At 38.3% G+C, this 17,863-nt stretch overlaps 1 long non-coding RNA gene across 2 annotated transcripts in view; it reads right to left on the bottom strand.

Moving 5' to 3' along the window:
• Positions 1–17,324, bottom strand: part of LOC135968028 (uncharacterized) — a 62,015-nt gene extending 44,691 nt beyond the window's left edge. For both annotated transcript variants that reach the window (XR_012426687.1, XR_010582452.2), the window contains exon 1: positions 17,200–17,324. This is a non-coding gene — a long non-coding RNA (uncharacterized lncRNA). The remainder of the gene's footprint in view (positions 1–17,199) is intronic.
• Positions 17,325–17,863: the final 539 nt, after the last annotated feature.

Here is a 17,863-nt window from a genome sequence, read left to right as displayed (position 1 = left end):
TCCCACTAATACTCTCACTCTTTTCCAGTCTAACTTCCTTTCTGACCATTTCTTCTGAATACCTCTTAGAATTGCCAAGCATAAAGGATGTTTTCCTGCCATGGCTGATATCTCAGCTACATTCAACATGATTGTTCCGCTCTTCTTTAAACAATTTATTGGCTTCCATGTCCCACTACTGCCCTCACTGAAGTGTCTTGGGATTTTTTCTCCTCTTTCTATGCTCTATGCTATCTGTTACATCTAAAATTATACCTCCATATGAGGAGATGCCCACTGATGGCGGGGCCATGCTACAACCAGAGGCTAGCGGAGCAGAGGGAGTTAAGACTACACAATAGAAAGCAGAGAATGAGGCTCTGACATAGTGAAAAATAAGAACAGAAATTCTAGGAAATGACAAATAGGAAGAGAATAAAAGGAGGATGAAGGGTAGGGAGAGAGAGGAAGGGAAGGTGGAAAGATTAACAGACAGATTAGGAATAGGAGTAGCGAGGTAGTGTTTTATATTGCCTTTTCCCTCCTTCTCACTGCATCACACACCTGATCACCAATGAGCTGTAAAATAAGATGATAATTGGAGAGGTGCCTACAAGTAGGAAGGGCTGGTAAGTATGGAACAGTGATAAGGACCTACAGGAAGGTGATGATGATTTAGGATCTGCAACAAAGGAGGAGGAAGAACCAAATTCAACATGTGACAGCAGAATCTAGGATAGAAAGAGGGAATCTTGGCTGGGAATAACCAATTATATATGAAAAATACATTGTATATTAATTTGGGTAATGCTAACAGTTGAAACAAATGAATTTTTTTAAACATGTATATTGGTTCATGCAGGAGAAAATTTTGTTTTTCATTTATGTAAAGACCAAAGCAAATGTTCCTGATTCGTGAGTAGACAGCTCCCTTCAAACAGGGACAAAGAATTTCAATTCAATTTTTCATATGCTGGCTTCTACATCTTCAAACCATGGCTTCCAAGGTCACTGTGCTCATCTGCCTCGAGCCAGCAGGAGCCATAAGAACATGGAGGATTATGCATGGGGAGAATTCATGGGCCACCTGTGAAGCTGGGACCCATCTGTTTTACCAACAATGAGCAGAATTCAGTTACATGGTCATGCCTAACCACCAGAAGACTGGGAAATATCATCTTTGTGCCCAGGAAGGAGAGGAAACAGTCTTGCTGAACAATTAGTAAGTCTCCAACACACATTGTAAAATGAGAATGCATGTGCTTCTAAAAAGAGTGCACTTTAACTACAATATATTCACCTATGGCCAGTGATTTACTGGCAACACAACCACAATTTCAATTGAAGGGCAGTGGCATGATGGGATACTGCAATGAAAATGAGCCCATTGAGCTCATTCGTGTGTTTTTGAAATTGAGGCATCCCACATTGTTCTGTCTTAAGCAAACAGCATGTCAGATTTAATATTTTCCCTATTATCTATCACACAATGTCATTTTGCATACAGAAATATTTCATAGTGGGCCAGTCTGTTTTTCCAATTTCAGAGAAAAAAAAATATAGCTCTTGAATTTCTTAAAACAAAAGGCCAGTTTTCAATCCCCAAGGTTTTAAGACAACTTTGTACCTCAGAGCCACATCTGCCAATGGATTAACTGAGAAACAAAGAAAGCACCAGGTATTCATTAGCTCTAGAAGGAAATTACCCCTCCACTTCAGCAGTTGCAAATGCTCTCATTCTCCTATGGTGATAAAAGATCATTTGAAACCAGTTTCTCAGTAACTGAGATGACAATGAAAACAACTTAGCCCCGCTGGCTAATTCTCTCTTTTATATGTATTTTCGGCCAAAAGGCATTTGCCTCTCCCAGCAAACTTGACTTTTACATCATTTTGAAAATACACATGGTGAAAGCGTACAGCTATAGGTATTCATTTAATGCAAGTTGCATACATATGTTTTTTTAATGAGCAATTGAGTAGCATGCTCTGCACAGAGAAAGTATTGAAAAGATGTTAGTTGAGTGAATTAGGACTTACAGTCACATGGCATATCCTTCACTGGCTAGTCAATGAATTTTGGGTGTTTATTTTTGTGTATCTCTAAATATGGTACAATTCGTATGCACAGGTCATTGGTACTTTTTTGTATATAAAGCCATATTTACTATAATAAAGTTGATCTTTCTTAATATGAAAACATAGACATAAGGAGAAAAATCTGGAGATAGGGAGTTCAGTGACAGAGGGAAAAATTCCTACCCATTCCACAAAAAGAATCCTTAGCTTTTAATTATTCATTCATCCTTCATTCAATAAATCTTTCGGGATCCTGTAGGACCTTGTTAATCAAAGTGTAGACTGCAGAGCAGCAACATGGGCATCACTTTTAGCTTGTTAAAAATGCACTGTCTTAAAATCCAATTCAGACTTCCTGAATCAGAACAGGTTTTAACAAGATCCCCAGGTGACTTGTATGCACATTAAAGCTTGAAAAGCACTGCATACACAGCACTCCATTGTATACAGACTTTTTCACATCAACAATCATTGGTCAAATGGCACTAAGCAATTAGATATAGAACCTGTAGCGAACTGCTGTTTCTCAAGTGGGGGTGACTTTGCCAGGGAACATTTGGCATCGTCTGGAGACATTTTGGATGGTCAGAACTGAGGGGATGCTTCTAGAATCTAGTGGGTAGAGTCCAGGGATGCTGTTAAACATCCTGCAATGCAGAGGACAGCCCACACAACAAGGAATTACCTTCCCCAAATGTCAACAGTGCACCAGTGAGAAGCCAAGGACTGCGGGCCAGGTAAACTGTAGCTTCTATCAGAAGGATCTGGAGGGCTTGTTAAAATGCAGATTGCTGGGCCCCTCCTCAGAGTTTCTGACTATTGGTCTGGGCTGGGGCCTGAGAATTTGTGTTTCTATCAAGTTCCTAGATAATTCCAATACCACTATTCTGGAAGCTGTACTTTGAGAAACACTGGTACAGAGGGCCGGGAGATGCTGCTTGGCCCACTGTGGTCTTTGGCTGTATCCTCTCGATGGTTCCGGAAACTCCTGGCTCTCATTTGCCTTGACCTTGTTTAGAGCTTCCCAAATTAACCAGAGCCCAAGGTGTCTTGATACTTAGGAACCGACAGGGAAGCTAGGCAGTGAAATCTCTTCAAGGGTTGCTTGGATTGGGAATGTGTAGTGCAGGAAGGGCTGAGGCAAAGGAGGAGATACAGTGCTATTGTCATTACAGATGATACCAGATGGCAGCTAAATTCAGAGTCCAGACTGCCTGAGGGGCTTGCTAATTACAAGAGACTTCAGCTGCAGGAAACACCCTAATCACCCCATGGCAGCTGGGCAGCCCCAGGGAAGGCTGGATTGCCAGCAGAAATTTTTGTTTGTTATAAAGTAGGACTTGAAGGGTAAAAATGACAAGTTCAATTTGGACCATATTTAACTGAGAGGGAGAGGAAAATATATTTACAACGGGGGTGGCAGAGAGTGAACAAGGGGGACAGGTAGGTTCAGTTAGATGGGAATCAGAACCTGGAAAGCGATGAGCAGCTGGAGCCCAGGCCAGGCCCTATGGTGCCCCCACTATCCTGGGCATCCCTGCAAAAACAACAAAGATTTCAAGATGGAATTTGTGGTTTCTACTCACCAACTGCTGTATGCCCTCTACTATTTGTTATTCTTTTAAAAAACTAAAAATAAATAAATAAATGAATAAAGCTATTGATTTAACACCTTTAGGAAGGAAGGCAGGCATCTTCTCTTTGTTTAATCAGCTAACTGCCTTTCTTTGGTTGGCAACCAGCACTGAGATAATTTTGTTCTATGGGCGGCATTTAGCAAAACCCCAGGACTGTGAATGAGGGAAAAGCAGCAGGGAGGGGAGCAACTACCCGAGCAGCTGTTTCCGGGCTACACCCCAAGTAGCAGGATTTGGGCCAAGTTCACAATATTATCCTCTGCTGGAAATTTTAACAAGATTTCCTATAAACTGGGACTAAATTGGAGAAATGCACCTAAAATAATTCTTTTTACAGTTTAGTTCAGTGGGATACAGGATCTTTAGGTGGATTTTCTTCTTTTGAGATTTGATTTTACAAGGAAAACTTTGGGAGAAAATAAATCTAAAGTATATTCACAATTGAAAACCACTGCAGACTTTATTTTGTACCCCTCTATTGTATCCTGTAATTTTTTGAAGTATGTAGAAGTATAATCTGTTTCCAGGGAGAAAACATTTACTAATAGTCCTTTTCAATCACACCTTTCTTGATTTTTGCTCTGGGTCTCTTTGAGTACATGCCTCAAACATCTAGAAACATCTTTTCTGTGTCAGTCCCACTTCTCTTTTCTACCTCTCTGCAATACCAATGAGATTCCAGCCACAGCTTGGGAGGGTGTAGGGCACCCTTCTTCATTCCTGGTGAGTGGGAGGGAGACTTCTATGTGAGGCACCTTGCACCCAGGCACAAATCTTCCAGATTCTTCACAAATGTGACTACCAGTCAAACTACACTTTCTCTTGCTAACATGGAGCAATGAACTCGTAGCTCACAGGTAGGCTCAAAATCACCCTTCCTACAAGCCTGAAGAGTGGTACTCAGTCTAGCAGGTAAGAAGCTTGGAAGTCACCACGGTCCTAACAACAAAGAAAACACTGAATAAACTGAAAAAGCAACAGGTCTTCTTAGATCCATAAGAGAAGTGAGGTCACAGTGAAAACTGCTACCCCTAAAACAGGAGAGACTGACAGGCGAATACAGAGGATCACAACTTACCAGAGCAGGAACCCATGAGCTGGAACCTCTGCAGTTACTAGAGCCAGAGTAGGAAAATCTTAACTACCAGCATGAAGAGATGCAATCAAGAGGAAGAAACAGAAAGCGTGTCCTGCCTGCATTCTATTCTGTGATATATTCCTTCCCTGCTTCTTGCCCACTCCCTCCATTCAGATACACTGAGTATTTTACCGCAGATACTAAAACCTTGAATTTATAATCATTGGATTGGTATTAAAGTGCATGCTTTACATGAAAATGGTACTTTAACCAGTTTTTGCTTATGTAAGTCATTCCTAAATATATACGCAGTTCTTTTTAATGGGAAAACACTTTCTCCTGTTAGAGTTAGAACTTGTAACTGATCTGTAGGGGAGCTAGAGATTACCTCCAACCCCTTTAGCTCTCAGTGGGCTCTTCAGCTGGATCTAGAAACCAAATTGACATGAGGCAGATTAACAAGAAAAAAGCAAACACATTTTATTAGTTTTTCATGAATGTGGAGATCTTAACAAGAGAATTGAGGCTGAAGAAGTGGCCAAAACAATTTGTTTTTATACTTTTTAGACAAAGAATGATGAATTTGAGAAAAAAATTACAGGACAAAGAAAATCGGGCTGAGGCAGTAAATTTCTAGGGAAATAGAAAATATAGTTTGTGGGAGTGTGTGTAAAACTAGTGGAAAATAAGGATTACTTCATTAAGTACATTTATTCAGGTCCATTGCAGCCCTTAATTCCCTGTCTCTTGTGATCAAGCTATTTCCTCACCCTCGTATGGGGAGGAGGAGGGTACCCCTGCCAGGGGAATCCTTATGGCTTGCTACATGTAGGAAGAGAAGGCAAGCTAGCCCTTACTGAAACTAAATTTATTCAACGTATTCAACTCAAAATAGTCAACATAACAATCTCCCATATTTTGGGATGGCACTTCCTTCACTTCTTCAGATTAACAAACAAAACAGCATTGAGTTCTCTCATCAGGCCCTTACTGTAAAACTGTGAAGATTTCCATTCAATGTGCTACCAAACCCCATGTTCTTACATTGTTTCCACTAAGAATCATACCATAGGTACAAAAAAGCTTCCACCTTTTTTTGGGAGTATGTGCACAGTATAGGTATGTACAAGCAACTAGAAAACAGCAAGTACTGAATTACGGCTGCTATCAATCTCAGGTTAATTTGGGAATTTTAACACTTTGTTAAGCAAAATACAGAGCTCACAGTTATCTGTGATGTTTAATTATAAATACATCATACACACATGAATACAACAAACTTGTATCAAGTTGTATGAATTTAATTTTTCATTAGTAGTACAATTTTTACAATCATAAAGATAATAAAGAACTGCTTCTGTGACTTGCCATGTATCTAACGTAGTTAAGTAAAGTGTTGGGCTAAGATGCAACCAATTTAAAGCCAGAAATTTTAGACTATGTGTAGAGTTGACACTTGAACAAAACAAGGGTTAACGTTGCCAAACCCTGCACAGTCAAAAATCCTCATATAATGTTTGACTCCACCAAAATTTAACTACTAATAGCCTACTGTTGACTGAAGCCTTACCAATAACATAGTCAATTAACACATATTTTGTATGCTATATGTATTTTATACTGTATTCCTACAACAAAGTAAGCCAGAGAAAAGAAAATGTTATTAAGAAAATTAGAAGGAAGAGAAAATATATTTACTCTTCATTAGGTGGAAGTGGATCATCATAAAGCTCATCCTCGTCATCTTCATGTTGAGTAGGCCAAGAGGAAGAGGAAGAGGAGTTGGTCCTCCCATATTAAGGATGGCAGAGGTGGAAGAAAATTTGCCTAAAAGTGGACCCAGGTGGTTTAAACCAGTGTTATTTGGGATCAGCTGTATTTTTAAATTAAGTGATCTGGAAGTAAAATCCTGCCATTGGTTCCAAGGTATGGATACATTTTAAATTCTTCATTCTCTTCTCTAAAGACATTTGCTTATCTGGGGCAGGTTGAACGAGTCCTGGCTCTAGACCTTACATGATAAATGTTGTATTATGAATTCATCTCTGTACATTACCTTTGTCTCCCTACTAATTACTTCATGCAGTAATTCTTACCCCTCTCATTAGGGATAAGAACACACCAGGTCTACTTAGTTTGAGGAAAACATCAAAGACAGGATGGTGACCCTGAAGAGTCACTGGTGCCAGCCTAGTTTAGAGTTCAGAAATTTTACAGTATTTAAATAATGTTCAAGCACATATGAATGTTTTTTACTTACTTATTTTTATTTACTTATTTTATTTATTTGTTTTTTTGAGACGGAGTCTCCCTCTGTTGCCCAGGCTGGAGTGCAGTGGCATGATCTTGGCTCACTGCAACCTCCTCCTCCTGGATTTAAGCAATTCCCCTGCCTCAGCCTCTTGAGTAGCTGGAATTACAGGTGCCCACCACCATGCCTGGCGAATTTTGGTATATTTAGTAAAGACAGGGTTTCACCATGTTGGCCAGACTGGTCTCAAACTCCTGACCTCAGGTGATCCGCCTGCCTCGGCCTCCCAAAGTGCTGGGATTGCAGGCGTGAGACATGGTGCCCAGTCAGGAATGTTTTTTAGAATAAAACATATAAATCATCTTTTGGTGGCTCAAAAAGCTTGTTCTACTCATTCCCTTGAAACACAGAAGTTTTACTGAACTAATAGGCATAACACATTTCTATGAAAAAAACTTGTTTTAGATACTATGAAGAAAGAGAAAGGATTTCTTGGAAGCACTGATGTCTAAATATTAACCAGTAACCATTCAAAATATTTAAGAGTCTGCACAGTGATATGGTATATAACAGAAATGAGAAATAGTTTCATACAGCAAAGTGGGATACAACAGTGGCTCAGTATGCTAATTTTCCTCAGAGGCTTAATTTTCTTACTCTTGTGAATTCAAGTCCTTGTTGCAGTGCATATCCCTGGATGTGTTTAGTGTTTGTCTCCTTATGCTTAAGGATAACTGACCTTTAAAAAACGGAATAATTTTGTCCTCACATACACACAATGCATATTCATAATTTTATAGCAAAAATGGGAAGTGTTACCAAAAGTCCGTACATTGTCCATCAAAATGTTAAGGAAAAGGATAAGGGAGGGAAATATGTTTTAAGTTCAATAGTGATTCTAGTTGGTTTCTTCCTAAGACTTTCCTATATCCCTTCAAGGCCTCCTCCAACCTTCCTGTCCTTCACCAAGGCGTGTCTTCCTCACTGTTTCTTTTCCTTGCTTTGTTTTCTCTTTGATCACTTTCTTCTTTTACCTTTTGCTTCAAGCCATGAGTCGTTTGCAATTGTCACTGACCTACATGAAGAGCACCAGCAGGAGACTGAGAGCAAAGGAGGGGTGGCCTGAAAGAGTCCCTGAAGCCAGGTGCCTCTCTGGAGGGTGCTGGCCTCAAGGTTCCAGCAATGCAGTCTGAACACTCACTCCGCACGGCACTCTTCTAGGCACTTTGTATTAATTCAGTACTTAGGAAACCCACAGAGGTGAGTATTGTTATTCCCATGTTACAGATGGGAAATTGAGGCGCAGAGGGACTATAGGATACTTATTAATAAAGGTACCAAGGCTAGAGATACCTGGAAGCCAGTGATTCCTGAACCGGAGAAGCACACAGGTGTGTTTTATTCACTTATTTGTTTTTCTATAACTGGCAAAAGAAAGGGGGAAAGACTGGGTATATAAGAGTATAAATAACTGAAAGAAGATATAGAAAACTGAGATATTACGCCCCTGAAACTATGTCAAGAGTGTTTCAAACTCAGTGTAAGAACTTTGGCCAAATAAAAACAAAACAGGTGATTTTTATCGGCACTCATTTTTCTTCAGGATGTAGTTCAAATAAACCAATTGCCTAGTTCCTGAAGAGCTATGGGGTCAGTTAACTAAGGTCGGTTTCCATATCTATAAAATGAGTATACTAATAAATAATTCCTGCCTGTTCTACCTCCTAAGAGTTACTGGAACAATCAAATGAGATAAAGTGTGTAGAGCTCTGTGACCACAATGTGGTACAAGCTCCTCATCCACATTATTTAACATTTCTCCATAGGAAGTTCTAGGCTCAGTATTTACACAGAGTACTGCTTGGATAGCATTCCTTAACTGCAGTGATGACAGCAAACAACTATTGGCCACCTACTATGTGCCAGAAACATCAATGTATATTAGTTCATTAGGCCTTTCAGTAATCTGATGAGGTTGATAATAATATCATCCCCGCTATACACATGGAGAAACTGAGGAATGAAGCGATTGCTTTGCCCAAGGTCACACTGCTAGAGCTGGTATTTGAACACAAAAAGTTCAAAAGATGTGATCTCTATAGACATGATTACAAAAACTTGATCAACATGATGTAAATTTGTCTTCTTATAAAAAGAAAGTCTATTATAAGTGAATCGTACATATTCAAACATAACGAAGATCTTGCCAGTGGGTTTACCATGATTCCAGAGTCATTGATATGCTTCTTCTTAGCTTTGGAAAAATTAACAAACAAATGTTGAAGGAGCATATGTTACATAGCCTGTGGAGAAAACAAGGAAATAGGACTCAGTTCCTTCTCCAAGCAGTCAGAGTCTGTCTAATAGAGATTTTATGAAGTCCTTAGTTCTGGTACCTTTTGTCATTGTTTTTTGTTTTGAGACGGAGTCTCACTGTCGCCCAGGCTGGACTGCAGTGGCGCGATCTCGGCTCACTGCAACCTCTGCCTCTCAGGTTCAAGCGATTCTCCTGCCGCGGCCTCCTGAGTAGCTGGGATTCCAGGCGCACACCACCACACCCAGCTGATTTTGGTATTTTTAGTAGAGATAGGGTTTCACCATGTTGGTCGGGCTGTTCTCTAACTCCTGGCCTCATGATCTGCCCGCCCCCAAAGTGCTGGGATTACAGGCGTGAGTCACCGCGCCTGGCTAGTAAATTTTTAATGTTAAACTTTTATAATCTAGACCATAACTGGAGGTAAAATGGGAATCTACTAAGTGAGTAACTAAGGAACATAATCATATGTTCCAGCCCTTGGGGTGGAGGGGAGGGGTTTAAAGTCTATCAAGAATGATAAAATACTAAATAAATTATTTCGATAATATATGACAATATTATATATAAGTACTAAGAATGATTTATTTATAGGCTGCTAATAGAACACATAAGAAGTGGGAGTTCATAAATTAATATTAAAAGAATTAGTTTGGTTAACTAGAGAAAGTTTTAGATGGAGTTCTATAGAAGTTCATTTACTGTACTGTTTTGGGTTTGAAATATGTAGAAAGAGAAGAGGAGAGGGAGGAGGAGAGGAAGAAAGAAGAGGAAGAGGAGGAGGAAGAAGAAGAGAAAGGAAAAGCGAAGAGGAAAACAAGCAGAAAGAGAAGGAGAAAAGAACGAGACAGATACAAATAGACCTTGAAAAGGAAGTTTCTTTATTTACTCTTCTTTTCCCCCACATGAGAACCCCAGTCCACAGCCAATCTTCTCTTTTAGAAACAGCTTTAATGAGATATAATTCACATACCATAAAATGGACTCATTTAGAGTTTATGTCAATGTTTTTTAGTACACTCACAGAGTTGTGCAACTATCACCAAAATCAATTTTAGAACATTTTTATTATCCCAGAAAGATTCCCTGCAACCATTAGCAGACACACCCCATTTTGCTTCAACCCCCATCCCTCAGCAAACACGAATCTACTTTCTATCTCAATAGGTTTACCTAAACTAGGCATTTCATATATGAATGAAACCATGCAATAAATGGTCCTTTATGACTGGCTTCTTTCACTTAGCATACTACTTTCAAGGTTCATACATGTTGTATCACGTATTAGTACTTTCTTTTTATTGCCAAATAGTATGAATATGTCACATTTTATTAATCCATATGTCAGTTGGTGGATAAATGGATTGTTTCTACTTTCTGGCTATTAGAAATCATGCTGCTGTGAACATGATTGTGCAAGTTTTTATGTGGATATATCTTTTAAAATACCTAGGAGAAGAATGCTTAGTCGTTTGCTAACTCAATGCTTGGTATTTTTAGAAACTGCCAAGATGTTTACAAGTTTGCCAAAATATCTGTGTCATTTTACAATCCTACCAGCAATGTATGAGGGCTTCAATTTTTCCATCTTTCCCAATGTATTATTGCCCTTTAGTTTAGCCATCCCAGTGGGTATGAAGCAGTTTCCCATTGTGGTTTTGATTTGCATTTCCCTAAAGAACAATGATATTGAACATTTTTGCGTGTGCTTATTGGCCACTTTCATGTCTCTTTTGCAGAAGAATCAGGATTAATTTAGCTTTTTTTGCCTACGTAAATTAATGTTTTTCATAAACTTTGGTAAATATTTGGACATTATTTTCCCAAATATTCTTTCTGCTGCTTTCTCTCTCTTCTCTTCTGGGGCTCACATTATGTGCATTCTGGTTTGACGATTTTCACAGGTCTCTGAGGTGTTGTTCATTTTTTTAGATTAATAGATTTATGTTTTAGATGTGCAGAAAAATTGAGTGGAAAGTATAAGGAGTTTCCATTTTCCCCTTAATCCCCTCTTTCGCATGCAGTTTCTCCTATTGTGAATATCTTGCCTTAGTGTAGTGCATTTATTAAACTTGGTAAGCTAATACATGATTATTAATTAAAGCCCATAGTTTACATTAGGATTCATTCTTGTATTCAACATTCTATGGATTTTAAAAAATATATATAAGGACATGTATTCGCCATCTCAGTATCATATGAAATAGTTTCACTGCTCTAAAAATGCCTGTGACGTACCTATTCATTCCTCCTTCTCTCTCCCAAAGCCCTCGTGACCACTGATTATTTTGTTGTTAGTTTTGGTTTTCCTAGAATGTACTATAGTTGGAATCATATAGTATGTAGCCTTTTGAAATTGACTCCTTTCACTTAGCAATATGCATTTATTGTTCTTCATGTCTTTTTGCGGCTTCATACCTCATTTTTTTATTGGTAAATAATATTTCATTGTATGAATGTGCCAGAGCTTGTTTACCTATTAACCTATGGAAGCACATCTTTGTTGCTTTCAAGTCTTGACAGTTACCAATAAAGATGCTAGAAATATTTGTGGGCAAATTTTTATGTGGGCATAAATTTTCAACTCATTTGAATAACATCAAAGAGAACAATCGCTGAATCATATGGTAAGAGTGTGTTTATTTTTGTACGATACTGGCAAATGGTCTTCCAAAGTGGCTATTTTGCACACCACAAGCAGTAAATGAGAGTTCCGGCTACTCTACATCCTCACCAGCATTTAGGGATGTCATTGTTTTGGGTTGTAGCTATTCTAATTGATGTATAATGGTATCTCATTCTTGCGTTAATTTTCAATTCTCCAATGACATATGATATTGAGCATATTTTCATATGCTTACTTGTCATCTGTATATCATCTTTGGTGAGATATCTGTTCAAATATTTAGCTCATTTTAAAATGTTATTTTATTTTACTTTAAGTTCCAGGATACATTTGCAGATTATGCAGGTTTGTTACATAGGTATACGTGTGCCATGGTGGTTTGCTGCACCTGTTGACCCATCCTCTACGTTGGGTCCCCTCGCCTCCCACCCCCCAGTAGGACCTGGTGTATGTTGTTCTCTTCCCTGTGTCCATGTAGTCTCAGTGCTCAAGTCCCATTTATGAGTGAGAACATGCGGTGTTTGGTTTTCTGTTCCTGTGTTAGTTTGCTGAGAATGATGGTTTCCAGCTTAACTGACTTCTTTTTTTAATGGGTATCCTTGTATGTTTTGGATACCAATGCTTTATCAGATATGTACTTCATAAAGATTTTCTTGCAATCTGTGGTTTATCTTTTCATTTTCTTAAGTGTCTTTAACAGTGCAGAAGTTTTTAATTTTAGTGAAGACCAACTTACCTTTTTCTTTATGAATCATATTGGTGCTGTATCTAACACACCATCACCAAACCCAGGGCCACCTAGATTTTCTCCTATGTTTTCTCATAGTTTTATAGTTTCACTTTTTATAGTGAAGTTTATTATTCATTTTGATTTCATTTTAGTGAATTTTTGTGAAGATGTAGGATGATCTATGTCTAGAGTCTTTTTGTTTTTTTGTTTTTTGTTTTTTGTTTTTGGCATGTGGATATTCCAGTTCCATTTGTTTAAAACACCATGCTTTGTCCATTGATTTACCTCTGTCTCCTTATCAAAGAGTAGTTGACTTTGTATGTGTGAGTCTATTTCTAGGCTATCTATTTTGTTTCTTTGATCTATTTGTCTATTATTTTGCCAGCACTACACTGTCTTAGTTACTATAGCTTTATAGTATACCTTGAAGTTGGATAGAGTCAGTCCCATGATTTTGTTCTTCTCCTTCAATGTCATGTTAGTTATTTGGAGTCTTTTGCCTCTCCTTATAAACTTTAGAGTCAGTTTGTAAATATCCACAAAATAACTTATTGGGGTTTTGATCAGGATTGCATTGAATCTTCAGATCAACTTGTGAAGAATTGACATCTTAACATTGAAGAATTGACATCTTAACAAAATTGAATCTTTCTCTTCATATACATAGAATATCTTTCCATTTATTTAGATCTTCTTTGATTTCTTTTATCAGAGTTTTGTAGTTTTTTTATATAGTTTAGGGACCTAACGTCTTTTGTTAGATTTGTACCTTATTTCTCTCTTTTTCTTGCTAATGTAAGTGGCATTAGGTTTCTGCTTTCAAATTCCGATTATTCACTTACGATGTGTGAAAAAACAATTGGCTTTTGTATATTATCCTTGTATCTTGCAACCTTGCTGTAACTGCTTATTAGTTTTGGTAGGTTTTTTTGGGGGGAGGGAGGGTTCCTTAGTATTTTCTACATAGGCAATTATCTCATCTGCAAACAAAGAGATTTTTGTTTCTTTATTCCTGATCTGTATTCTTTTATTTCCTTTTCTTGTCCTATTGCACTAAATAGAGCTTCCAGTACAACACTGAATGAGTAATGGAAGAAGCATTCTTCCATTTTAGCAAGAAATCATCGAGTTTGTCATTTTAGCAAGAAATTTTAGCAAGAAATCATCGAGTTTGTCATCATTAAGTATGGGGTTAGCTGTAGAAGTGCTGTTTTTTGTTTTTTGGGGTTTTTTTTTTTTTAGCTGCTCTTTATCAAGCTCTGTTTATCATTCTTTAGTCTTTTTTATTGCTATTCTTTTTTTTTTTTTTTTTTTTTTTTATGAGACAGAGTCTCTCTCTGTTGCCAGGCTAGAGTGCAGTGGCATGATCTCTGCTCACTGCAACCTCTGCCTCCGGAGTTCAAGTGATTCTCCTGCCTCAGCCTCCCGAGTAGCTGGGACTACAGGTGTGCACCACCATACCCAGCTAATTTTTGTATTTTTAGTAGAGTTGGTGTTACACCATGTTGGCCAGGATGGTCTTGATCTCTTGACCTCATGATCCGCCTGCCTCAGCCTCCCAAAGTGCTGGGATTACAGGCATGAGCCACTAAGCCCGGTCTTATTTCCATTCTTTAGACTGGATAATCTCAATTGACCTATCTTCAAATTTATTGATTCCTTTTACCACCAGCTCAATCTTGCTATTAAACTTCTTCAGTAACTTATAATTTTCAACACCATAATTCTTTGTTTCTTTTCTATAGTTTGTATCTATTGGTATTCTCTATTTGGTGAGACATTGCTCATATTTTCCCCTATTTCCTTAGATATCATCTGGTTTTATTCTTTGAACATATTAATAATAGCCGATTTAAAATATTTGTGTAGTAGATGAAACATCTAGACTTCTTCAGTGATTGTTCTTAGTGATTGCTTTTTTAACCTGTGTATGGACCATACTTACTGTTTCTTTGCATGTCTCATAATTTTCTGTTGAAAATTGGACATTTAATTAATATGATATGGAAACTCTAGAAATCAGATTTCCTCTCCTCCCCAGGGCTTGTTATTATTTTTGTTTGTTGTTGTTATTGTTGTTACTGCTTTTTTGTTTAGTGACTTTCCCAAACTAATCCTGTAAAATATCTGTTTTTTGATACTTGAGGCTGCTGAAATAGAGATTTTGTTAAATGCCTTGATCCAATAAGTCTTTCAACCTTGCTGCGGGCTTTGTGTAAGTGTTAGAGCACATATTCAATATTTAGGCAGTTTGCAATACTGCCTAACCTTTAATTTCTGCTTCAAGGTCAGCCAGAGGTGAGAGAGAGTGACTTTTTAGGGTAGGCAATTGTGCATCGCCCTGTGGTTTCCCAGGATTGTATCAGAGTATTTCACAGCCCTCATGGGCATTTTATGTCCTGCTTTTGTTTCTATGTTTGTTTTTAGTCTGCCTCTTGTTTGCCTCAAATGTTATCCCTGCCTCAGATAGCTGTGATATTAAACAATCACCATTGATTGTTTTCAATCGTTTTTTCCCAGGGAAAAAGCTGTTCAGAATGAGTTAATTCTGACTCCGGTCAAATAAAGATTATCTGGAAATGAAGTTTAGGTGGCTTGACAGGGAAGCTGCAAACTTTTCTGCCACCTATATTCTGATGCTGTTCTTCTGTGTTTTGCAGACACATTCATCGCAAGGATGTTGATTTTTGATATGGTTTGGCTTTGTGTTCCCACCCAAATCTCATCTTGAATTGTAATACCCAGGTGTTGAGGTGGGAGGTGGGAGGTGGTTAGATCATGGGGGTGGCTTTCCCCATGCTGTTTTCATAATAGTTGGTTCTCAGGAAATCTGATGGTTTTATAAGGGGCTCTTCCCCCTTGGCTTGTCTCTCTCCTGCTGAGGTGTGAAGAAGGTGCCTGCTTCCCCTTCTGCCATGACTGTAAGTTTCTCCAGCCATGTGAAACTGTGAGTCAATTAAACCTCCTTTGTTTATAAATTACCCAGTCTCAGGTAGTATCTTTATAACAGTGTGAAAATGGACTAATACAGTTTTCAAGATCACTGCAGATCTCTGGAGAGGGGAATGAGAATGGGGAATATTACAATATCATAAAGTTCACTGGCCTTATGAAACACAGTTATTTGTATGGCATTAATGCTTCTCATATTGCTGCAAACCTTTGGTTAATTTCTAGAGTTCTGAAATTTGACTATTTTTGCCAGTGTCTTCATTGTTTTTATGAATGAGTAGTTTTTCAGAGGTCCTTCCTCCACCATTCTGAAAGTCCTTTTGCTACCACTGATTTTTAGAGTCAAATAACAGCACTTCTAATGTCCCATAAATGTGTGCAATAATAGAATATGTCCCTGGGGAATATGAGAGAGAAACCCCAGAAGCCTATGGAATGAAGTGTAGGCACTGGTGGTCCAATATTGTTTAACCATAAAGAGGTTATCTTCTAGGAGCCACTCTGTAAATTTGCTCATTTCTGTTTTGCTCATTTACTCTCAGTTTCTAATGAAAGTTTACTATTATGAAGAATGTTGGTCTTATCTCTCCTGAATATGCAGAAAAGGTATTTCCCCATTCCATTTGGGTGATTAGCAACCTGCATTTCACTAAGTGCTGTGGTGATACCCTATGGAAAATTTCTGGGGCAAGGAGGGGCAAATGCGCTATGGGCACCCAAAGAGCACAGACAGGGCAAGTTTCTTCCCATGTTGTTAGTTTTTTTCTGTGCTGATTTGTCCTTCATATTCATGTGAGATGAATAATCTGTAACATTTCTAGAAATAAGCATTGAATTTTACTTCTCACAGTGGATATGAACTTCAATTCAACAGCAGTCATTTTTCATTTTTTTTACATAATCTAAAACAAAAACATTATGGGAGGAGTTCTGTTTTTAATTTCTTTTAAAGTTATCTATTCTAACTGAAACTTAAAAGTTTACATTTTTACAACGGACACAGATTTTCTAAGAATCTGTACACAGGAAAAGAAAAATAACAATAAGAGATAGTACAAAAAAGCAAAGAAATCATAAGGTCAGAGATCAGAAAGAGTTATTAAAATATTGCTTACTCATCTTGTATGGGGCCAATCTTTGCTAGGTACTTAGGATGAACCTTGAAAATGCCACAGACTCTGTTTAAGTCTAGCAGGGAAGAAAAATGCATAAGCAACCAATTATAACACAGTAAGAAGGGGCCTAATAGCAGAGAAGCAAGCCTCCAGGACAACACAGGGGAGGAGGAGGCACTCAGCCCAGGGATGTAGAGAGGAAAACATCTCAAAGGACAAAGTTCCCATCCCATTTGGAGAGCAATTCTCTCCACATCAATCTGCCATGGCACACAGAGCAGGACTTCAGTCACTTTTGAGAGTCTTTTTGAACCTCATCACTTTAAGAAGACTCCTTGGGGCTCCAGAGCACTTCCTGTTTAAGGAGAAAATTGGTGATACAAGTCTTCATATCAAAGTCAGACATTCATTGAGTAAGATATTTAGTAAGATACTCACCATCTTCTCTGCCCTACTTCTGAACGGTCCTGGCCATGTCCACTCCAGAAATGCCTGGATGACTGACCAGATGCATCCTTTGGAGAGGGAGAGGAAGCATCTCACTTCTAAAAGGAAATGTATACAAAGGAGCATGGCCCCTTTGTGTCCCTTCCTCGAGGTCAGCTATCAGAGTTTTCCAAAATAAAACATTATGGCATTTGAGAACACGAATATTACTGTAATTATTTCTTTACTTTGACCCAGTCTTGACATGATTTGCTCTCTTGGCCTTCAGAAAATATTTTGGAAATAATGTGAGCATAACATGTTTTTTCAATATTAAGTCACAAAACTATTTCATGCATTTTAACATCCTTGCTTGTGGTTTATGCAAACTGCAGGGATTTGCATAGTGCCAACCACATAGGCTTGTGTAAAGTCTGTCTTTTACTCTTGAATCTCATAATCTTGAGATATTAAAATGTTTTACACACTGTCTTTATCACAAGCTGATGCTACCACTCCCTCGTCAAGCAAGAAGAAGAAGTAGTTTGTTATAAGGAAGTGTACATTTGCCCTGAGAGTAAGGGACATGGTATACAAAGAGAGAAGGGAGGCCTAATTTGCAACCTAGGGACTCCTTCTCAGGGGGCAGAGGCAAGTTTAGCAAAGGGACCACAGT

This window comes from Macaca fascicularis, chromosome 17, assembly GCF_037993035.2.
Source record: "Macaca fascicularis isolate 582-1 chromosome 17, T2T-MFA8v1.1".
In the NCBI taxonomy this organism is placed as follows: Eukaryota; Metazoa; Chordata; class Mammalia; order Primates; family Cercopithecidae; genus Macaca; species Macaca fascicularis.
The sequence above is the reverse complement of the archived record's forward strand: the minus strand, read 5'-3'. Positions and strand labels throughout refer to the sequence as shown.